A 22815-nucleotide genomic window follows, 5' to 3' on the forward strand; every position below is an offset into this window, starting at 1 on the left:
TCAAGTTGCTTTGAAATGTGTATTTTCAAAATGGTACATTATATTTGTTTTGCTTAAATTGTTAAAGCGGTGGTTAGTTTAAAAGTATTCACTCCATGTAAGATAGATATTGCCCATGCCATCCTTCCGAAAAAACGTAGAAGGCACATTGTAAAAATCCTTCAGCCTCTATGGTTTGTGTTTTTCCAAATGTGATTAGTTTACAATGTTTTGTTTATTTAAGGTAATATTCCTCACTTAGCTGTCAATTTGCCTTTGCTATAATGTACTACACATATTTTAGAATGGTAGCATTTTGAGGGTGGTCATGTGTTTGTGTTAAAGTGTATTAATGTTTGTTTCTTATGTCTTTCCTCTCATCCTACATAGGGGACAACGTTTATCCCTTATCATCATCATCATCATTATCATTTATTTATATGATCCCCTTGGCTCCTCAATCCGATGTTGAGCCCACACACAGAGCGTGAGGTTGCATATAACTCGGCTCATACAGCCACCAGATCGGTCATTGAAAGGACATTTGGTCTATTAAAGGCCCGCTTCAGATGCCTTGACCAGTCTGGTGGTGCACTGATGTATGGGCAGAGTAAAGTATGTGACATCATCGCTCTGTGTGTGGTGTTTCACACTATTGCCATCCGGAGTGGGGCTCCAGGGGTGGTGGACGAGGTTGCTGGGATGGACAAGGTGGGTGAGCCTGAAGCCCCACCGCGGGAATCAGATGAGGGGGCCAACTTCAGGCAGTATGTCATTGATACATATTTTTGAGGTAAATCAAATTTATTAGTACTGTTTCCTTTAAAGGTCAAATGTCAAATACACCAGTGCTATCTGATTTAATAATGAGCAAACTGAAAATATATGCAAACTTACATTTAAAACAAACAAATGGCTTGCCAAACATACATGTGGAGTTGTCCTAATGAAATTGTATCCATTTGCCATGCCTGTAAAATCTATGCTAACCTCTAAGTGTACTTGAAAATGCTTTAGAAATTCTTAAATTTGTGTAATTTTTGGGACTACTAATTGTCCTCCACCCTCCTAAATGTTTTTGGGACACAAACTAATGGCTATTGTACAAACATCAACGTCCTTAAGTGTCGACATTAAGGCTTAGCTTACAACTGCCCTAACATGACCCATATGCTGTTTGAATAATATCATTGATTAAATGGCATAATGGATTGGTAAGGCAATGGCAATTACATTTCAAATATTATTGCCCAACATTCTTAGTAAAAATCTAGGATAAAAGTGTTCATCAAGGAATCTAAAGTATATATTCTAATTTGTAGCCATTAAAATGACACATTTGTACAACAAGTAATGTGTTACCTTTGTAACCACAGGCTGTTTCACCTACATGCCACACCATGTAGGTGTTGGCAGGCTAAGGGCCCACAGCACTTGCCTTTGGAGTTACAGGAGGTGGCCATGATGTCGTAGCCAGTTGAAGAATGTAAGTACCTATTGTGTTCTGATAAATAACATATAATATTATTGTAAAGTGTGGGTGCTGCATACAATATTGCTATAAAAAACCTATGGAATTGTGATGCTGATTTGTGTGTCTGCCTAGACAACGTTAGCCAATCCACATTCTTAATAGCTGATGGGTTTTTGGGTACTTTCAAGACAAAACCACCACAAACCACACTCCTAAACCAAAATATAGCTGAAACAAACAAGCCACTATTACAGAGAGTACTCCGTTGAGCCTTACAAGACAATTTGCATGTTAGGTTACAGTGGCCACCTTCATGTGCACAAGGGCATAAACTAAGTACATGCAGTTAAGTTAGATGTGAGCTAATATTGGTGTAGTAGTTTTTTCATTTCCATTCAACAGGCAAAGATGACATGCATTTTAGAGTTCTGAGTCTCGTGTATGATCACATGTTGAAGTATTTATCCAATGCTACAACCCTGCATATGCATTTATTCACTTGGCCCTCATCATCCAAGGAACTTTCTGTCAAATACTACTGTCTTACTTGCTATGTATTGTGCTGCAAATGTTTAATAATGTATGTTAATAATAAATAAGACCGTGCAATAGTGTCAGCAATCAGTCACAAAGAAATATCTGCTGCTTACTACACTGCTGTTCTTCCTCTTGTCATACACAATAATCACTCCATAGTCCTTTGGGGCCCATTTAGGTACATGTATACTTGTACTATCTATTGTAACCATCCTTGCTTATTTTGACATTCGCCACATACAGCCCTTTCCCTTAAATCACACTCTATTTTGTGGGTTTGAACTTTCTAAGATAAGGTATATTTGTGTGGTTAGTATGTATGCTCTCTATTCTTGGTCCACGTGTTAGGATTTTGTATTGTGCAAGTTCAACATGGTATGTGAACTTAATCCTATATATTTTTCTGTAACCTCTGTAGATGTGGTCAAAGTAGGGTCCTTAAATGTTAGATTTGTTGCCCACAACACTTCCTAGTCTAGGACATGTTCAAACCACAATGCAAAAAAATAGACTCCAGACACAATCACCACTTTGCTTGGAATAGTGGCCAAAGACAAATGCAAAGCACAAAGTCAACACAATCAAGTCCAATGCCTTGGTGTCATACGCAAGTTCAGCATCTGTTAGAGTCCTTATCAACATTACCTCTAAATCCGGTTTTGTCCAGCAGTTAAACAATGACACTATCCACCCGTTTCAGTTTTGACCGGCTGTTTGAACTGTTTCTGAACTGCTACACATTAACTATATTGCTTTTTGTCCAGTCAGGCAATGTTCCATTCCAACCACACACATATACACAAGAATCAGGATGGGAATATCTGCAAATAGGGTGTGTGTGTGTGTGTGTGTGTGTGTGTGTGTTTAATTGGTTGGGACACTTTTTGCCATAGTAAGACTTAAAAAAAAGTTTTTAAGTATATAAATGGCAAAAGGATTAAAAAAGATAATATAGGACCCCTAAGAAGTGAGATGGGTGAATTGATAAATTATACCAAGGAAAAAGCAGAGGAATTAAACACTTTCTTTTCTTCAGTATTTACCAGAGAGGAACAAATGGTAGAAGTAATACATAAAAATGGAAATGAAACCATGCCATTAATTAATACTTGGTTGTCAGAGGAAGAAGTCCAAAGGTGACTGAAGAATATTAAGATAAATAAAGCTCCAGGTCCAGATGAGATACACCCAAGGGTCCTTATGGAGTTAAACTCGGAAATAGCTAGACCGCTATTCTTAATTTTCAGAGATTCAATCTCATAAGGCTCAGTACCAAGGGATTGGCCAATAGCAGATGTGGTGCCGTTGTTTAAAAAGGGGACGAGAACACAAGCAGGGAATTATAGACCTGTAAGCCTGACATCAATAGTGGGGAAACTATTGGAAGGTATTTTAAGGGATAGTATTCAGGATTACTTGGTACGCCATAAAATTAGTAGTGGGAATCAACATGGATTTGTGAGGGATAGGTCATGTCAAACTAATCTAATTAGTTTCTACGAGGAAGTTAGTGGAAACTTAGACCAGGGCAGCACAGTAGATGTGGTCTACTTAGATTTTGCAAAGGCCTTTGATACAGTGCCACACAAGAGGTTGGTTTACAAAATTAGGGAACTGGGTCTAGGAATCAACATTTGTACTTGGATCGAAAACTGGTTAGAGAATAGAGAACAGAGAGTTGTGATAAATGGAACATTTTCTAATTGGTCAAAAGTCTTAAGTGGAGTACCTCAAGGTTCCGTGCTGGGGCCAATCCTTTTTAATATATTCATTAATGACCTTGGTGATGGTTTAGAGAGTAAAGTTTCTATTTTTGCAGATGACACTAAACTCTGTAAGGTAATAAAATCAGAGCAAGATTTAGCTTTGAGATACATCACTAGTCAAACTAGATGACTAATAATTTCGTAGTGTATTTACAAGCACAACAGGGTGGCTTTCTGTGCCTGATGTAATAATCTTAATTATGAAATGTGTATTGTATTCGTATGCCTTAATATCCTAAGACACAGCAGACAGTCAACACACCCCTACATCCTGAGGCTATTCACAGAAATATCTGGCTGCTGGTTCTGGCCAGCTTACGGAGGATGGAGATTGAAAGAAGGACTGCAAAGACCCTTGTTCCTATTCCTTTGGCTAAAGTTACCCCAGGTCTGGTGATTCTGTGTGCTTGCCAAATGCAAGGTGACAGTGAAGCCGGAAAAGTGCCCTGCTGGCAGGCACTGGGGCTTTGCACTACGAGGAAAGCGTAAGCCTTTATTTGGATTTTCAAAGATGCCCATAATAGGACCTGCATTGTATGTATGACTCTCGTGTCCACTGTGCATACCTGTAATTGCTATTCCTGAACCATATGTTGTTTTTGTGCCTCTTGTTGGTGTTACATTATTAAAGATGCCATTGCTAAAGTTGGATATCTGCCTTGTTGGAAGTATTTCCACACATACCAGGGAACACTGTAGGCTGTTTAGCCTTTGGTAGACACTGTACCCTCACACAAACCATGATACACTGCAAATAATGTCTATTTAGAAGCCAAGTTACAGTATGACAGTTTAACCACAATCGATTAAATGTCTCAGGCCTTCACACCACCCAATTAACAATTGAAGCACATTAAAGGGCCATCTTTTTAGTGTAAACTGCCTAATGGTTTGGGTTACAAAGTACTAAATTAGGACACAAGGGCCGAAAATAAACATGTACATGCAACACAGAGTCCAGGACAATGAAAACTTTACTTGCACTACATCTATGTAGTACGCACATTTCTGGACCACATAATAAGGGTCAGAAAGCTCTAAATGTTTGAAAATTTGTCAGAAATGCATCAATTAAACATCCATGTGTTATGGCAACCAGTGTGGCATAAACTTGTAGAACTTAGCAGAAGAGATCTTCACCTATAGCAGCCGCCTTTCCCGTAAAGACTGGTTATGCTCACAGGTTCTCGGATGCTCCCAGGACTTACACTCGGTGTAGTACAAGTTTAAGGTCACACGGTAGCGCTGTGGTACAGGAGGTAATACACGGAGTAGGGATAGGCAAGAGGTCTGCAAACTGGACAGAGATGATAGCGTCTGACTGGCCTGACAGAGCACAGGTGGAGACGTCTGGTACAAGCTGGGTCAGGGCCACAGGCAAAGGTTCAGATTTCGGGTACAGGCAGAAGGTCAGGGTCACAGGCAAAGGTTCAGAGTCTGGGTGCAGGCAGAAGGTCAGGGTCACAGGCAAAGGTTCAGAGTCCAGGAACAGGCAGAGGTCATACACTGGAAAGCAATCCAAGGTTAAACACCAACACAGCATAGAAGCAGGTAGCAAACTGAAACAGAACGCTATAACCAGCACTCATTGTAGTACTATTTAAGACAGTGAGGACTGAGTCTCACACTCAGTCCTCACTGTCTTAAATAGTACTAGGTGCCAATCACGGCAAGGCCCTGCAGGTATCCCCAGGAGTAGCCTAATTGAATAGTGCTGGTGGCCAATGAGGATTGCAGGTGGCTGCAATACATGGGAACTAATCAGCCCGAGAAAGATGATACTAAACAGCCCTGTGAGCGCGCCTGGCTGTTTGACAACTGGCCGGGCGCGGCGACAGAGAGTAGTAAGCGTCCCGGTTGTTGCCTAGGCAACTGGGACAAAGAGGCCGGAAGTGACGTCCCGGTCGTCATGGGGATGCCGGAGACCAGGGCTAGAGCAAACAATTTGTGGGTCCTAAAGTATGCTTCGTAGTTTACTGTGTACCTTGGAGTTTGGGGGTATTGTCTTGTTGTGGGTAGATGCTTGGGTATGTGTATGATTTCACTCCATCCAAACTTTGTCCAAAGACGACATAGGATTAGAGTTTGCAAACACTTTGCAGGCCCATTTCAAACAGAAATGTATTGTAAGACACTTGGAAATGAGTGCTTTAAGTGATGTAGACTCAGGGTACTGATGTAACAATGTATGGACAAATGCCCATATGTTGAAATGTGCACTGAAACCCTAATATGTCTACAATAACCAACAACCAAACAGTTATAAACTCAAGTGTAATTTAGTTTTAATTACAATATATATGTATTTCAAATATTATAGGAAATGGTTAACTTGCACGAAAAAATAAAACTAACATTTTTTTTCCGTTTTTCCCCCACTTAGGTCTCACAACCTGTGCCTGGCTTCGAGTCACCTGTGATTTGGAGGGCTTAGAGCAAGCATCAGAGCTCTCTTGGGCAGCAGGTTGTGACAGACAGCGTGACAAAGGGATAGGGGGATAGGCAGGGGCTGAGGAAGGGTGTACCGCTGGACATGCCGAGGGGGGTGCAAGAGCCAGAGAAGGGGCAGGGGCATCAAGCACAGAAGAGGCAGGGGCATCAACCAAAGACGAGGCAGGGGCAGGAGAAGTTAACATTTGTGAAACATTGGGCATCTCTCTCAGTATGTGACTTAATGCAACCTTTCCATTCATACTCTGTTTGTGCACCACATAATAGGGAATGAAATGTTCAAACTTATTTGCAAATGTGTTAATGTGTTGTTCCAACTATCAAATTGGGTATCTTATGGATTTCAATGCAATAACGTTAAACTTTGACCATAACATTTTCAAAGAACAGATAATATGCAAAATATACTTTAAAGAAAACAAATATTAAAGTTTTCCTCTGATTGATCGAGTCACAGCGACACACGGACCAGGCAAGACTGTAGAAAGACACAGAGGCAGAGCAGAAAAACTACTCACCACGTGAATTTATGCATCTGCATCCATCTCTGATCCAGCAGTCGTTCCGTAGGTCACTGGACGCTGACCATCTCGGGTGGAACCTCCAAGGAAATGTCATATCCAAAGTATGCTACCAGTGGATCGAAGCTAGTCCATACACAAACAGAAAAAAACCTTACTGCATTGTCACGGGCACTAGGAGTCTTTACCCAGGGATCACCAGGTGATAAGCTTACCAGAGGAGTATAGATGGTAATATGGTACTCTGGTAGCGGGGTGATCACGGAACAGGAAGCAGCAGATGATAGAGATGCTCAGGAAAGTCTATGACTAGCAGCACTGGTAATATATATGTAGTAATACACGAGGAACTGAATGGACAAAGGACACGTGAGGGTAGTCAGTGGTCTGCGGTAGCAAGTTGTACCACTGCTATAGTGAGGAGGAATGTCCAACAGAAACGAGGAGGTGATGAGAGTCAGCGGTCTGCGTTTAACAAGTTGTACCACTGTCTGGGTGAAGGAATGGGATCCAAGTGAAGGTATCCGGGGAGTCAGTGGTCTGCGTTAGCAAGTTGTACCACTGCTATGTGAGAGGACACTGGAACAGGTGACACTGGAAACAGGAATCAGTGGTCTGCCTCTAGCAAGTTGTACCACTGAATATATATGTGAGGAGGAGCACGGGGAGAGACTGCAATACTGAGGATACACGGGCACCTTGAACTTGATCCACAATGACATGCACAATATAGTAATGACTGAACAGCACTGCAATAATACAAAGTCATAAAAACTATCCGGGCAAAAGATAACACAGTCAATGATGGCAAAAGTCTCAGCGGATAGTAAGCTCCAGAGGAGAACAACTCAGTCCAGCAAGATATGCAATACACCAGCACAGTCAATGAGAAGTATGCATACCGTGGTTCAGGAGCAGGCTGTCAGACAGGAGTGCAGAGATACCTGAACGGCTGGAGGCCGGCAGGATGCGAAGTCCCTGGAGGGTGAAGCGGTAAGCAAGTAGGTGCAGCGCACAGGTAGGTAGACCAGCAGGGGAACAAATACTCAGGAAGCAGTAGTATGTAGAACTGGACTCCTGGAGGACCCTGAAGAGTAGCGATGGTCTAGACGGGATGAAAGCAGTGAGGCGCAGATCCGATGCAGACTGGCGAGTAGACACCAGCAGGAACACTGAGAAGCACGGAGAGCGGATCAGCTGCTGCAGACACGAGTAGAACTGAGGAGTAGCAGCCAGCAGGACTCTACAGGTACACGGAGGTAGCGGATAGCAACCAACAGGTGCAGCCACGATGAAACACGGGAGAGTAGAGCTGAGCTGGAACTGTTGAGCACGGAGAGCAGCGGATAGGAATCAGTTGTAGCAGTCTCGAGGAAACACGGGAGAGTTGAGATGAGCTGAAGACTGTAGCGCACGGAGGCAGCAGATAGGAATCAGCCAAACAGTCACGATGAAATACCGGAGAGTTGAAGTAGTCTGAGGACTGTAGTGCACGGAGGCAGCGGATAGGAATCAGCAACAGTCACGATGAAACACAGGAGATTTGAAGTGGTCTGAGGACTGTAGTGCACGGAGGCAGCGGATAGGAATCAGCTAACAGTCACGATGAAACATAGGAGCGTTGAAGTGGTCTGAAGACTGTAGTGCACGGAGGCAGCGGATAGGAATCAGCTAACAGTCACGATGAAACACAGGTGAGTTGAAGTGGTCTGAAGACTGTAGTGCACGGAGGCAGCGGATAGGAATCAGCTAACAGTCACGATGAAACACAGGAGAGTTGAAGTGGTCTGGAAACCACAGGAGTAGAAGTGGTCTGGAAACCACAGGAGTAGAAGTGGTCTGGAAACCACAGGAATCAGCAGCGCTGAATACACGAGGAAACACAGGAACACCTTCAGAGGCTCATGGGGAATGAGACTCCAAGATCAGGCAACGAGGTATGGACAGCAGGTGCTTTAAATAGGGAGTGTTGCCTGATCAGCCAATTAAGTTAAAGGAACAGGTACTGAAGGTTTTGAAAGGGCTGCGCATGCGCAGACCCTCAGGATGGTGGACGGCCACGGTTCCTAAACACACGGGAAGAAGCACTCACAGTCTGGTGAGTGACATGCATTCACGGCCGGAGAACAGAAACACAGGATTTGGTTCCAGTGTATGCTCTGAGTTTATCAAAACAAATCATCATCTATATAGAATGTTTAAGTCATGTAGACATTTTAGCACTACGCAAGCATGAATCACAAGCATGTTGGACAAGCATGAAGTCCAACAACAGCAAATATTACAAAGAAAGATATACATGTCCTGTGAAACTGGACATAACTGTTACAAATCATAGTTGCAGTTCTTGCATGTCCTTGAAACTTGTTAATAAAACTGAAGCCTAAAAGTTATATTGTTATCTAAAATCAGCTATTCTCCCTATGTCAGCTGTATTTTACTCTGAAAAAATAAATTCTGCACATCTCCGGGCAATTTTAACACTTACAGCATGTCTTTGATTTAAACTATAATTAAAATGTTAAGCACTCTAAATGGTACAATAACTTGAATATAAAATATTTTCTCACTGGTATCTAGCTTCAACCTTCCCAGCTTACCTGGACATTTGTGCTACCTGTGCCTGCAGGCTCTCACTACTGTCTGGTATCCTGCTCATAAACTTCCTAGCTTAACATGGACTCTCTGCGCCTATAAATCACCTCATCTGCCTGGAGAGTCAGAGGGCCTGAGTCATTAAGGGGAGCAAAGCAAAAAAAGGAGCAACTTTGCACCTTGGCAAAACCATGTTGCATTGGAGGGTGAGTTAAATTTGAAAGATGGGGATAAATTTATAGTTGGGGTAGGGCTTGTCCTAGATCAACTTTAAATTTCAGTGTAAAAATAAAGCTTTCAAATATTTACATGCTACATTAAATAAAAAAAGAAGCCAGTTTTTTCCTTGCATGCAAAATAATAAGCTAATTTGCACCCCTTTTAATTTAACATGGTTTGTCCAGGATCGAATTTACTCCTTTTTAGCTTTGCTCTTCTTAATGACTTTTCAGCCAATCCTGTGTACTCTGACTATCTAGTACTTGTGTTATCTGCCTTTCATTTGCTACACCCCAGTTTACCTGTACAGTCTGTGCTTAAATAAACCACCTTGTTTCATTTATATTTATCTCTGTGGTGTGGTGCTCATAGTAGAAATCCTGACAGAACCAAGGCTTTCTGTAACAGTTCAGCTCTTTAAATAAATCTGTTGGTAACTGGATTTTTGGAATTGGTTTTGCCAAGGTGCAAAGTTATTCCTTTTTTGCTTTGCTCTCCTTAATGACTCAAGCCCTCTGACTTTCCAGGCAGGCAGGGCCTGATTAAGGGTTCTGGCTGTCCTAGGCTAATACACCGTAGGGCCCCCCATCCAAATCATTAAAGGAAAATTCAGTAATTTTCAGCAAACAAATTTAGACCGATTCTCTTACCTGTTCTTGCTGTTCTTTCTTGCAGCTTTGTTGTCGTTTAGCTATCCTCTGGAAAGTTGCGGTCCTGTTTTTGGAAATGTGCAAACATTACAAACCCTCAATGATCAGGCTCTTTAGAGAGCATCCTCATGAACGCCACAATATGCAGGGATCATACCCCCCAAAATCCATTTCATCCCACCACAGCAGCCAGTGGCGGGCTGGGCCGGGGGGCAGGGGGGGCATCGGTCCCCTGGGCCGCTCAGAGTGACTGCTTTTCGGGACGGCTGCACCCCCCGTGGATGCAATATTACCTCAATATTGCATCCACGGACACACGATGCGGCCGCGTCAGCGCACAGGCACACGCGACGCGGCCTAATCGCGTGTCATGTGATGCGGCCTGTGCGCCCCCCAGGCTGTATGTTGCTAGCCCGCGCCTGACAGCAGCCAATTCATGACTCCCCTGCACACTGTCCCCCTCAAAATGCAGTCTGTCCCCCCTTTCTGATTAAATACACACACACACACTGCCCCCCCTTCTGCTTAAACACACACACACACACACTGTCCCCCCTTTCTGCTTAAACACACACACACACTGTCCCCCCTTTCTGCTTAAACACACACACACTGTCCCCCTTTCTGCTTAAACACACACACACACTGTCCCCCCTTTCTGTTTAAACACACACACACAGTCCCCCCTTTCTGCTTAAACACACACACAGTCCCCCCTTTCTGTTTAAACACACACTGTCCCCCCTTTCTGCTTAAACACATACACACACAGTCCTCCCTTTCTGCTTAAACACACACACACACACACACACACACACAGTCCCCCTTTCTGCTTAAACACACACACACAGTCCCCCCTTTCTGCTTAAACACACACACACACACACACACACACACACAGTCCCCCCTTTCTGCTTAAACACACACACAGTCCCCCCTTTCTGCTTAAACACACACACACAGTCCCCCCTTTCTGCTTAAACACACACACACAGTCCCCCCTTTCTGCTTAAACACACACAGTCCCTCCTTTCTGCTTAAACACACACTGTCCCCCTTTCTGCTTAAACACACACACAGTCCCCCCTTTCTGTTTAAACACACACACACACACACACACACACACACACACACACACACACACACACACACACACACACAGTCCCCCCTTTCTGCTTAAACACACACACAGTCCCCCCTTTCTGCTTAAACACACACACACACACACACACACACACACACACACACACACAGTCCCCCCTTTCTGCTTAAATACACACACACACAGTCCCCCCTTTCTGCTTAAACACACATACACAGTCCCCCCTTTCTGCTTAAACACACACACAGTCCCCCCCTTTCTGCTTAAACACACACACACACAGTCCCCCCTTTCTGCTTAAACACACACACAGTCCCCCCTTTCTGCTTAAACACACACACACACACACACACACACACACAGTCCCTCCTTTCTGCTTAAACACACACACAGTCCCCCCTTTCTGCTGAAACACACACACACACACACACACACAGTCCCCCCTTTCTGCTTAAATACACACACACACAAAGGCCCCCCTTTCTGCTTAAACACACACACACACACACACACACACACACACAGTCCCCCCTTTCTGCTTAAACACACACACACACAGTCCCCCCTTTCTGCTTAAACACACACACACACACACACACACACACACACACACACACACACACACACAGTCCCCCCTTTCTGCTTAAACACACACACACACAGTCCCCCCTTTCTGCTTAAACACACACACACACAGTCCCCCCTTTCTGCTTAAAAACACACACACAGTCCCCCCTTTCTGCTTAAACACACACACAAGTCCCCCCTTTCTGCTTAAACACACACACACACACAGTCCCCCCTTTCTGCTTAAACACACACACACACACACAGTCCCTCCTTTCTGCTTAAACACACACACACACAGTGCCCCCTTTCTGCTTAAACACACACACACTGTCCCCTCTTTCTGCTTAAACACACACACACTGTCCCCCCTTTCCCCCTGGTAATTTTAACGATTGCAAGACAGAACAGGTGGGTTTGCCGTTATTAATCCTTCATCATACACATCAGTAATTTGTCACAACCAGCACTCATCTGTCGGGTGGGGTACGGCATATCGATGCCGAGAAGCCCTACCAGACTTACCCCGACCTGAGGATTCCGAAGGAGCTGCTTCCCGACCTTGACCGATGATGACTCCTCTTCACCCCGACTTCAGCCAATGACGATGAAGCAAGACTTTCCCCGACATCAGGATTCCGAAGGGGCTGCTTCCCAATCTTGACCGATGACAACGACTCTTCACCCCGATGACGATGAAGCAAGAAGGCGGCTGCAGTTGATGACGTCATTGAGCATGCCGACATGATTATCGCTGTTGTTAAGGGAGTAATGTAAGTATGCACCGATGTACAACGTAGTTTACAAAGGACTCTACATTGTACATTACCCCCTTAACAGCGATAATCGCCTTCTTGCTTCATCGTCATCGGGGTGAAGAGCCCCTTCGGAATCCTGATGTCGGGGTAAGTCTTGTCGGGTAAGTCAACCTTGATATGCTGACTACCACTACATCTGTCTTCATCCTTTTATTTCAATAATCTAGCCCTGAAAAACAAAATCTTGACTTCCCATCTCCAAGTGCAAACTTTTGCATTCCTGCAGATGCCACCCTCTTGGCCCGCATTATATTAAATAGCCTAAAGCATCAAATATTTTTATAAAACATCTCCCAACTTTCCTGATTTAGCCAAGATAGTCCTGGGGCCCACCAATCTGGACTTTTGTCCTGATTCTAGGGCAGTTGGGACAAGTTTGCAACTAATGGGTGCCCCTTCAATGGTGTGCATACCATGAGCAGATGCACAGTGATTTTGACCTACTGGGCGTGCCCAAGGAAAAAGGTATTCCCCAACATAAAGAGGACACACCCCTATAGCATGACTATGCTCTCCTCTCTTACACTGTTCCAATTGCAAATATCTAAAAGTTGGGGGTAAGTGATAGTGTTCATCTAAATAGATCCTTCAGTTACTGCCAACAAAAAAATAGGGTCTGGCAATGATTTTTTTTATTATTTTGGCCGTTTGGAAATGTAGCTTTATTGCAGTGCTGAATGAAATAAAAAGGTAACCACAAAATGAAAAATAAAAATGGAGATTAAAACACTTTGGAGCAATTTAGCTTATAAAACAAATATCTGGATTATAAAGAAAATACAAAAAATTACACATGAAATAAATGCAATAACAGTTTGAAAATAAAAGGCATATAAAGGACTGAAAACCCTTACATAATATAATCTGTATGCCAGGAAACGGGGGAATGTGGACAGCTAGCGTAATTTCACAAAGACGGATGATTTTCAAAAACTTACAGGAGGATTTTTAGTCCAAACTCTTCTCCCTTTGATATCACTGACTTCTCACACCACTGTGCTAACTGACCAGAGTCTTCAAATACCAATATCCCCTGGGATTACAAAAAGCTTAATTTATATAGTTATATTTATCCTAAAATACTGCAGCTAAGGACACAGTCAGCTTCATTTGTGACATTTTTTTTTTGAACATAAGTGTCACGAACACACTCCCAGCTGCCGTGACTTTGGGGTGTCCGCTGTATGAGGTCACACACGATTCAGTCCGCAGTCTCTCTCTACGTATCACACAGGTTATAGACCTACAGAATTGCTCCCAAACACAGCGCTCTCACACCCCCCAGACACTTCAGGTCTGCCACTACCTATTGAATACGGGGACCCCAATATACTGTCCCACACTGGCACACAGGCTTCTATCTATCCACAGACTAGCAAGACCCACACCAACAAGCAAAGGGTTAAATCCTCACACCTCCAGACTGTTACACAAATGTAAATACAAGCACACACAGCTTGTTAATCAAATGAATCAACAAATCATACACTGGCATTCCAAAGATTAACTTGGTCGAGCTCTCTTCTTAACAGGCTAATGGATTCGTTAGAGTATCAAGGATGCAACATATTAAATTATAGATTTAATATACAAAAGTACAGGGCATACAGATACAAAAAATAATGAACAATTAATAGATTGACATAACAAGCAAAACAGTTTAAAATAAAAGGGGTTAGATTCAGAATAGCACTTATTTGAGTTGCATAATCTGTGCCATGGGGAATTGGCTAGGAAGATAGACAGCTTATCAAGGTGACTTGATTTCCCCAAAAAGTCTGACTACTTGTCCCTTCAAAGCAAAGGTTTTTAAGCAAATTCAAATGGGACGGCATTCACAAGGGCAGTGTGAAGGCTAATGTGGGGGCAGAAATGTCTCTTGGGTGTCACCTAAGGCTTGTTCAAAACTATTCCTAAGTTTTGACCTGTCTTAGCTTTTCTCAGATATGTCCCAGAGACATAACTCCCTCTTCAATAAACCGGTCATAACTTCCCGCACATATAAATACCAAACATGATGCAATTTTGACATTGTGACATACCTTTTCCAAAGATATGTGATTTTAGCTGTTCACGGATACCACCCGTATCTTTCATTCACAACCCTGGTGTGATTTCTGCTCCTCAGAATGGAGTGACACCCGGATTTCCCAAAATATGAACTATGAAGGCATTTTTACTTTGAAGCTGATATTTCTATCTACCTGTATAAGCCTGCAAAATGCTGCCTTGGGCTGCAAGTATGTCCAGCTGTGACCGGCCCCCATGAAGTATATTCCGGAGTCAAAGACTAACAGAAAGAAGCTGCTACAGGTGACATGGTGACATGGTTATCTTCTCACACTGGGATGTGCAAAGCCATCAAATACATTTACATCAGACTCTCTGTCTTCACATTTTACACTTTAGCTAAACTTATCAATGGATTCATTTGCTATAACATATTTACCCTGCAGTTATGATTTAGCCCTTATAAATAACTAAGTTCTCTATGTTCACGACAATAAGTGTGCCTGCTGTAACACCTGGAAAATGGGAGATGTCAATTAAATAAGATTAATCCCTGGCTTTATTGGCTGCAATGAGTTTATGATTAGAAACCCATTTCGTGTTGAGGAGGAAAAAAAGCAAACACTTATATGCAAACATATTTTTAATTTTGCTTGGGCCTCCACGATAACAGTCTATAATGAGTTCCTTTTTTTTATAATCTTACTGTAAGAGGGTTAGTTGGTTAAAGGAAATTATTAATGTGAAATAATTCTGATTTGACTATTTGTAGCAAGCTCAGAAGATACAAAGGCACTTTGAGTTGAGACCCTGCTTGTCCCTTTCTGTATACCTGAAGATGGCATTTTACATGGTATCAGGAAGTATGCTGTAGATCCAAAAAAGACAGAAAAATTTCACTGATTTCTGTCAAAAGAGCAGGCGGCTGAATAGGCTATTAGCCAGTCACTATACGAGTCATTCATGGCTGCAGTTCAGGTTCAAACTAGAGATGGGCGGGCTCGGTTTCCTGGAAACCGAACCCACCCGAACTTCAGGGATCCGAGTACCGAGCCGAGTCGGATTGGTACTTTCGGGCTATTGTCGGGGTAACGAGGCTTGGTGCCCCTACTATCAATCTCTGATAACCTGATTTCCTATGTGGTATTTTGCCGTCGACAGCAAAGTGGAGAAATGAAACACAAACAAGGTGTTGCAGTTTCAAAATCAGCTCTGAGAGTCCATGCAAGCTGATCCTTTATTATACATAGTGACCAGCATTAACTGGTTAACGACAAGGACATATAAGGAAATCTCTTTAGCTCAGCAAATATACATATAAGCCCACATCCTCTGTTCAGCATTACATGCTTTTCCTGCCAGCTGCTTCCGTCAGTCTGGAATCCTGTTGCTGTCTTTCATAAGAAGCATCTGTTTTTTTTCTTCAAAGCGTAGCTCTGTTTAGTTTTTTTTAAGGCATTTACCATATATTTGTACATCTTAATAACTATCAATTATTTTATACTCTCACAATCCCCTCTTTTTATTACATTAAACAAATATACATGTGTTTCCTGACACTTCCTATCATGTCATGATACAGGGCTACCTAATCTCAAGCTACATTTATCCCGACTTTGACCTAAAGTTTCCATGGAGATAGAGAATCGATCATTCACAAGAGAAAGTATCCTTGCATCATTTATTCTTTCCCTAGCAGTATTTCACTGCAGTATACACATGTTATTTTTGCTTGATAGGGGTTCTTCCGTTTACATGAGGTACATACTTTTTGAGTTTGATTAAAATATGTTGGTACCGGAGTCATGGCCTGATTAACCATTTTCCTAAACTTACAGGACAAATAACAATTCCACACAATCAACAGGATCAAAACCATTATTATTACCAGTATTGGATGGAGCATTACCTTAAAAATACCTGTTGCAGTGGGGGAATTACCTATGAACACATCCCACCAATGGTGTTGCAGATTATCTTTTAATTGACGAGCTACATATTTTAATTCCCGTGCGTCTATTACTGTCTGCATTTGTGCATGATTAGCTGAATAGTTTACCTGTGCCAAATGTTCTGCCAGGCGCTGGGTGTTGTTTATAGCATTGATTATCCCCTGAAGATTAATAGTCAAGTTATAGGAGGGTAGTTTAATTGGGATAAATTGCTGATATATATTGTCTCCCCTATCTTTATAGAATATATAAGTCTCATTCCTCCATATTAGATGAATAACATTTTGGATACATCCTGAAAATGGGTTAGTCAAGTTATACATTTCTATAGTTTGTTTATCATGGGTTACTAAGCACACTATTTGTGGTGCTACTTTTATAAACATATCATTTCTCCTGTCATGGAGCTCCCAATTACAGACACTAGTTGGATGTTCTAGCTTACAAGGTTCATAAACTTGAGTGTTTTGAGAGCACACTATTCCGTTGTCTGTATTTGAACACAATCCTAAGTTATGTGTGTTGTTATTATCATCTATATACTCCCCTCTTATCTGCGGGGTCCATAATTGTGTTCCACCGACCTGGGCATAGAGTAGGTCAGGCAATATGAGGAATTTACACATTATCTCAGTCTTCAGTATACTGTATGTCTGAAAACTTCCTATGCACCAGTTTTCTGTACACTTCACACCCATTCCATCAGTTTGAATCCATAGCTGCGTAGCTACATTAAACATATTTCTATATACCAGTTCATTGTTAGTCATTAATTGAGTTTGAGCGTTACTCTTTTGTATTTTCTGATACAGTGTCTTAATTGAACATTCAGTCCAGTTAAACATCAAGGAGATATTTACATCTATTCCTAAGGAATTGAAAAATGTTGCATTAAATATCTGTAAATATTCTTTGTCCCATAATATTAGTTTCTGCAAAGGAGTGAAAACTGTGGGCATTCACTGTGCATGCATGGTGATTACCTTGTTTATATCTTCTCCTGCTGCACTCATCTTATTACTCAATGTTTCTATGTCTATACTGTTAAGTACCCCCATTCCAGTACCTGTTGCCCCCAATAATGTATCATACCACTCCCTTTTCTTCCTATTTTGGCACATGGGATCAAGAGGGAATGGGATATTGAAAGTGTGCTGGGTTGCATATTTCCTAGTACCTATATTTCTGCAAGTAGAGGGCACCTTGATTAGATTATCATTAATGATTCTTGGCTTGGGGTCTAATATGTATAGTCTTTTCATGAGTACATACTCCCCTGGTATCTCAGTACTGTTGGTACACATCATCATCAAATCCCCTATTCCCTTCCACACCCTTCCTATACGTACTGTATTATTATTGGAGCCATTTACACACTTGAGGGCTTCTATCCAGGCTTGGGTATACCCTTTTAATTTGATAAATGGTTCGGTGCAGTATATGATGGGAGTACTATTAGTTATGGTCATAGTATCATTTTCCCCTGGTGCCCAAAAATGATGGGGTTCATTCCTCCCTGCTGTTTCTACAAACCCATGGCCACCAGTAAATGTAAAGTTTGACTTACAACAGGGATATGGAATCATTCTTCTACTACTTCCTGTTCCTACATCTACCATCGCACATTCTTCTTGATTACTTGATTTATTCCATATCATACCTGCACATTTGGTTAAGTCTACCTTCTTAACTTTATTTCCTGGCGTATACATCTGTATATACATTATCTGTACTGTTACTAGTGCTATGCACATTATCACACAAAAAGGATTCATGGTGCTTCAATTTTCACTGTCAGCTTTTTGCAGTGAGATGCGTGGACCCAGGTGTCTCGTCCTCCTAACTTAACAGAAGTGGGAGTAGTCAAGACCACTTGATATGGACCATCAAATCTGGGTTCCAAAGTTTTCCTCATGTGCCTTTTTAGGTAGACCCAATCTCCTGGTTGCAAGGCATGTGTTCCTGTATCGTTATTTGGATCTGGAATGGAGGAGAAAACTTGAGAGTGCACATTAGTCATTATCTTTGTAAGCTGTATTAAATAATCAGTTAGATCTGCATGATTATGTTGCAATTGCTGAGGAAAATAACACCCTGTTTTCGGGGCTCCCCCAAACAATATTTCATAAGGGGACAACTTATGCTTCTTTCCTGGTGTTGTTCTAACTGAATATAGAGCTAAAGGTAGACAATCTAACCAGGTTTTTCCTGTTTCTGCAATCATTTTCTGAATTTTTAACTTTAATGTGCCATTCAATCTTTCCACTTTTCTACTTGCCTGCGGCCTATACGGGGTATGAAAGGCTTGCTGTATCCCCATATCCTTCATTATATTTTGCATTACTTCCCCCGTAAAATGCGATCCTCGGTCTGATTCTATTGTTTCAGGTATTCCATACCTGCAAATTACCTCACTTATCAGTTTCTTGGCAGTGTTTTTAGCTGTTGCCTTAGCCACTGCCCAGGCCTCTGACCAATTTGAGAATAGATCTGTATACACAAGGACATACTCATATGTTCCTACCCTAGGTAGCTGTATATAGTCAATCTGCAATCTCTGAAATGGGTACAATGGCTTTGGTGTGTTCTGTGGTGTTTTCACTACCTGACCTGGATTGTATTTTCCGCATATCACACAGGCTGCTGCATATGCCGTAGCAGCTGCATTGAATCCCAGTGCTACCCAATGTCGTAAGACAATATTGGTCATAGCTTCTTTAGAATTGTGGACCAGCCCATGTGCCAATTGAGTCATCATAGGGTATAGGCTTCTGGGCAGACAATACTTATTATCTGTTCTCCAGAGCCCTCCCTGACATGTAGCAACTTCCTTTTCCCAGGCTTTTTTGTCTATTGAGGAGACTTGTTCCTGGAACTTTTGCAGTATGTCAAGAGTTATAGGCTCTACAGGGTTTTCACCCTGTGTCACATGGCAGACCTGCACCCTGGGCATAAGGGCTGCCTGTTTAGCAGCAGCATCTGCCTTGGCATTTTCCATAGCCTCCCTAGTCTTTTCTTTAGTGTGTGCCTGGACTTTCAATATAGCTACCTTCCTGGGTAGCTGCAGAGCTCTAAACAGAGCCCTTATCTGTTCTGCATGCTTGATAGGTTTTCCTGCTGACCCCACAAAATCCCTGCTCTTCCATATTGGCCCAAAATCATGGGCCACACCATATGCGTACCTGGAGTCTGTGTATATGTTAGCTGTTTGGTTTTCTGCCATTATACATGCCTCGGTGAGTGCATGCAACTCCGCCTCTTGTGCTGAGCAGAAAGGTGGGAGTGGTTGTTGTATCAAAGTCTCTTCCAGGGTGGTCACAGCATACCCTGTGTGTGGTGACCCTTCATAATAATACCTGGAACCGTCAACAAATAAGTTCCAATCTGCATTAGGTATAGGGACATCTGTCACATTTTCTAATTCCTTCATTTCTAGCTTCATTAGTTCAGCACAGTCATGTGACTCAGAAAAGGGAAATTTTTTGTGTGTATTTTGTCTGGTACTGATACATTTCTCCCTTTCTGAATCATCAAGGGTGGGTAGGTCCCCACCCACCTCTCTCCCCTCTGTTGAACCTGCTTCAACTGGAAACAGTGTAGCAGGTTCAAAACTGTGCATCTTTTAATTGTTACATGTGCATGACTTAATAATGACACCTCATACTTAGTGAGCCTTGCTGTGGACAGATGCTTTGTTCTTGCTTGGTTTAGTATTTCTGTAACTGCATGTGGGACCTGTATAGTTAAAGGGTGGTCTAGTACTATATTTTCCACCTTATCTTTTAGCAAGGCTGCGGCTGCCACCGCCCTTATACAGGACGGGGCTCCTCTTATGATACTGTCTAGATGTAATGAATAGTAAGCCAGCGGTCTCTGTTTATGTGAGTGTACCTGTGAAAGGACCCCTTGTGCATGTCCCTTAGATTCATTCCAGAACAAGGTAAATGGCTTATCATATTGTGGTAATCCTAACGCTGGTGCCTGCACAATGGCTTGTTTTAATGTTTCAAACGATGTTAGTTGTGATTCAGTTAAATATATCCTGGACCCTTTTACCTCACTAAGAGCATCATAGAGGGGTTGCATTAGGAGGGATGCTCCGGCAATCTATTCCCTGCAGTACCCTACCAAACCTAGGAATGCCCTTAATTCCTTGGTGTTCTGTGGTGGCTTTACCTGCTGGATTGCAGTTATCCTGTCCTGTGTGAGGTGTCTGGTACCTTGTGAGATGCAATGTCCTAAAAATATTACCTTACTCTGCGCTGCTTTTATTTTTTTTGTGGGTGATACCTTGCAATTTTGCTACCCTAAGAAGTTAATTAATGATGTAGTCTCTTCCTGACACCTGTCATTCATTTGGCAACATGGTAATAAGTTATCTACATATTAGAAGAGTGTCTTGTTTTTATTCAACAGCTGCTTCATTCATTTGACTCTGTGAAATAGCCTGTGTCACTGAATCTCCTGCATCCAACATATCGTTGTATGCGGGTGGGACAGGAGGTTCTTTTGGTTTCAATTCACCTGGTCTAGGGGTCTGACATTAAATCACACACAAATGTTCACCTAACATTCTCTCAACTGAATATACTTTCAGCAGGCATACATTTATCCATAGAGGCAACACCAAAAAAATAAATAAATCATTTGCACCTACAATAGGCTAAAACGACCTAGCTGGAATCCTAACATTGTACCACAAGTCAAATTACTAACAAAAATCCCACGTGAAAAAAAACACCTTTTTTCTATCAACCACATATATTGTCAAATAAATCCTTCTCTTTCACACTGAACACTGAACAAACTGGGGAGAGAATCTGCAACTTCATTCCCCTCTGCTTATATCCCCCCTCCCTTTCTCAACACACTGAAGTCTTTTACACAGAATAGGAAGGGGAAGACATTCCATTCTCTGTCTCTCACTCACAGGTTGTTAGACAGGAACATAACAAAAACTAAAAAAAAAAAATATGCACAATGTGTAATTTGTCTTTTCTTTTTCCTAATTCATTTTGCACAACCAATACAAAAAGTATTATATCTGGCGCAAAAGAGAATATATGAAAAATAAGACTGCAGCTAAAAATAGTCCAGTGCAATTCTCAAGTTCCAATAGCCAAAAATAGAATGACCCTCTGAATTTAAAAGGCTTTCTCGAATTTCTACCAGCACAAATACTGTTAACTCTAAATCCTTCAGTGGCTAATTTAAATATTATTGTACACCTTTCTTCAACAACAGACATATAAAGCAATATGTCAAAATATAACAAATACAAACAATGAATCTTATCAGAACCAGAAGGGTGAGTATTCTTGAACCTTCACATCAAACTGATGAATCTTAGAAGACACAGAAATAACAACGACCTTTTAAGAGCAGAATAAAACTTCTACCCACCGCGGTTTTGTCGTTCCTAGTTCTGCCTCTCCCCGACTCCTTCACAGTTTTTCAGGAAGATTTTCGAAGCTCACTGTGGCCTCTAAGTATGTTAAAGGCAATAGACCTTTTGCCACCAGTAAAATCCCTTCTAATTCAGGTGTATGGTGCACACTGGAGAATTGATCTGAGACTCACACTGTTGTCTAGATTAATCAGTTCTGTTTTACTGAAACTGGTATACTAATATTTATACATAAAACCTGGCATACCCTCTTATGGTTACATACTATAATAATAAACAAAATCCTTTAAATTGTAGCTATGACCTGCAACCAATTGAACAAAGACATCTGTAAATCTTTCTCACTTAGAGCAGGACAGACAGCTTATCTTGCTTATCTTTACTGAAAGTGAGTTATATCCAAATTTTTGAAGCATAACCGCTCATCCTTTAAATCTGTTAATCTAATTTGAATTTCTTTACCTACGAAGGTCTGTAGTTAGTCATTTTTAACTAATTGACTTCTACATTATCTATGAAAGCTATATATTGCTTAATTAAAAATATCACAATTTCCTTTACAGGGGGTAGTTGTCCTGACGTCCCTTCTAATGGGTGACTATGTGGGTCTGATGGTGCACTTGGGGGTGGCTGAGTAGGAGGCAAGTTTACAGCTATATGTCCCTGGATGTCTTCTAACATCTCCTCCTTTACCATTTGTTCTTGTACTATTTGTCTACATGCACTTACCCATGCTGATACTTGGTATTCTTTATTATTCCTAGTAA

The 22815-nt window shown here is 41.8% G+C and overlaps 1 long non-coding RNA gene across 1 annotated transcript; it reads right to left on the reverse strand.

Moving 5' to 3' along the window:
• Positions 1 to 18402: 18402 nt before the first annotated feature.
• Positions 18403 to 22421, reverse strand: LOC142142918 (uncharacterized). The gene is made up of 2 exons (XR_012689399.1): positions 22045 to 22421; positions 18403 to 18621 (listed from the first exon to the last, which is right to left on the reverse strand). It is a non-coding gene; the product is annotated as an uncharacterized LOC142142918 (long non-coding RNA).
• Positions 22422 to 22815: the final 394 nt, after the last annotated feature.

This window comes from Mixophyes fleayi, chromosome 3, assembly GCF_038048845.1.
Source record: "Mixophyes fleayi isolate aMixFle1 chromosome 3, aMixFle1.hap1, whole genome shotgun sequence".
Classification (NCBI taxonomy): Eukaryota; Metazoa; Chordata; class Amphibia; order Anura; family Limnodynastidae; genus Mixophyes; species Mixophyes fleayi.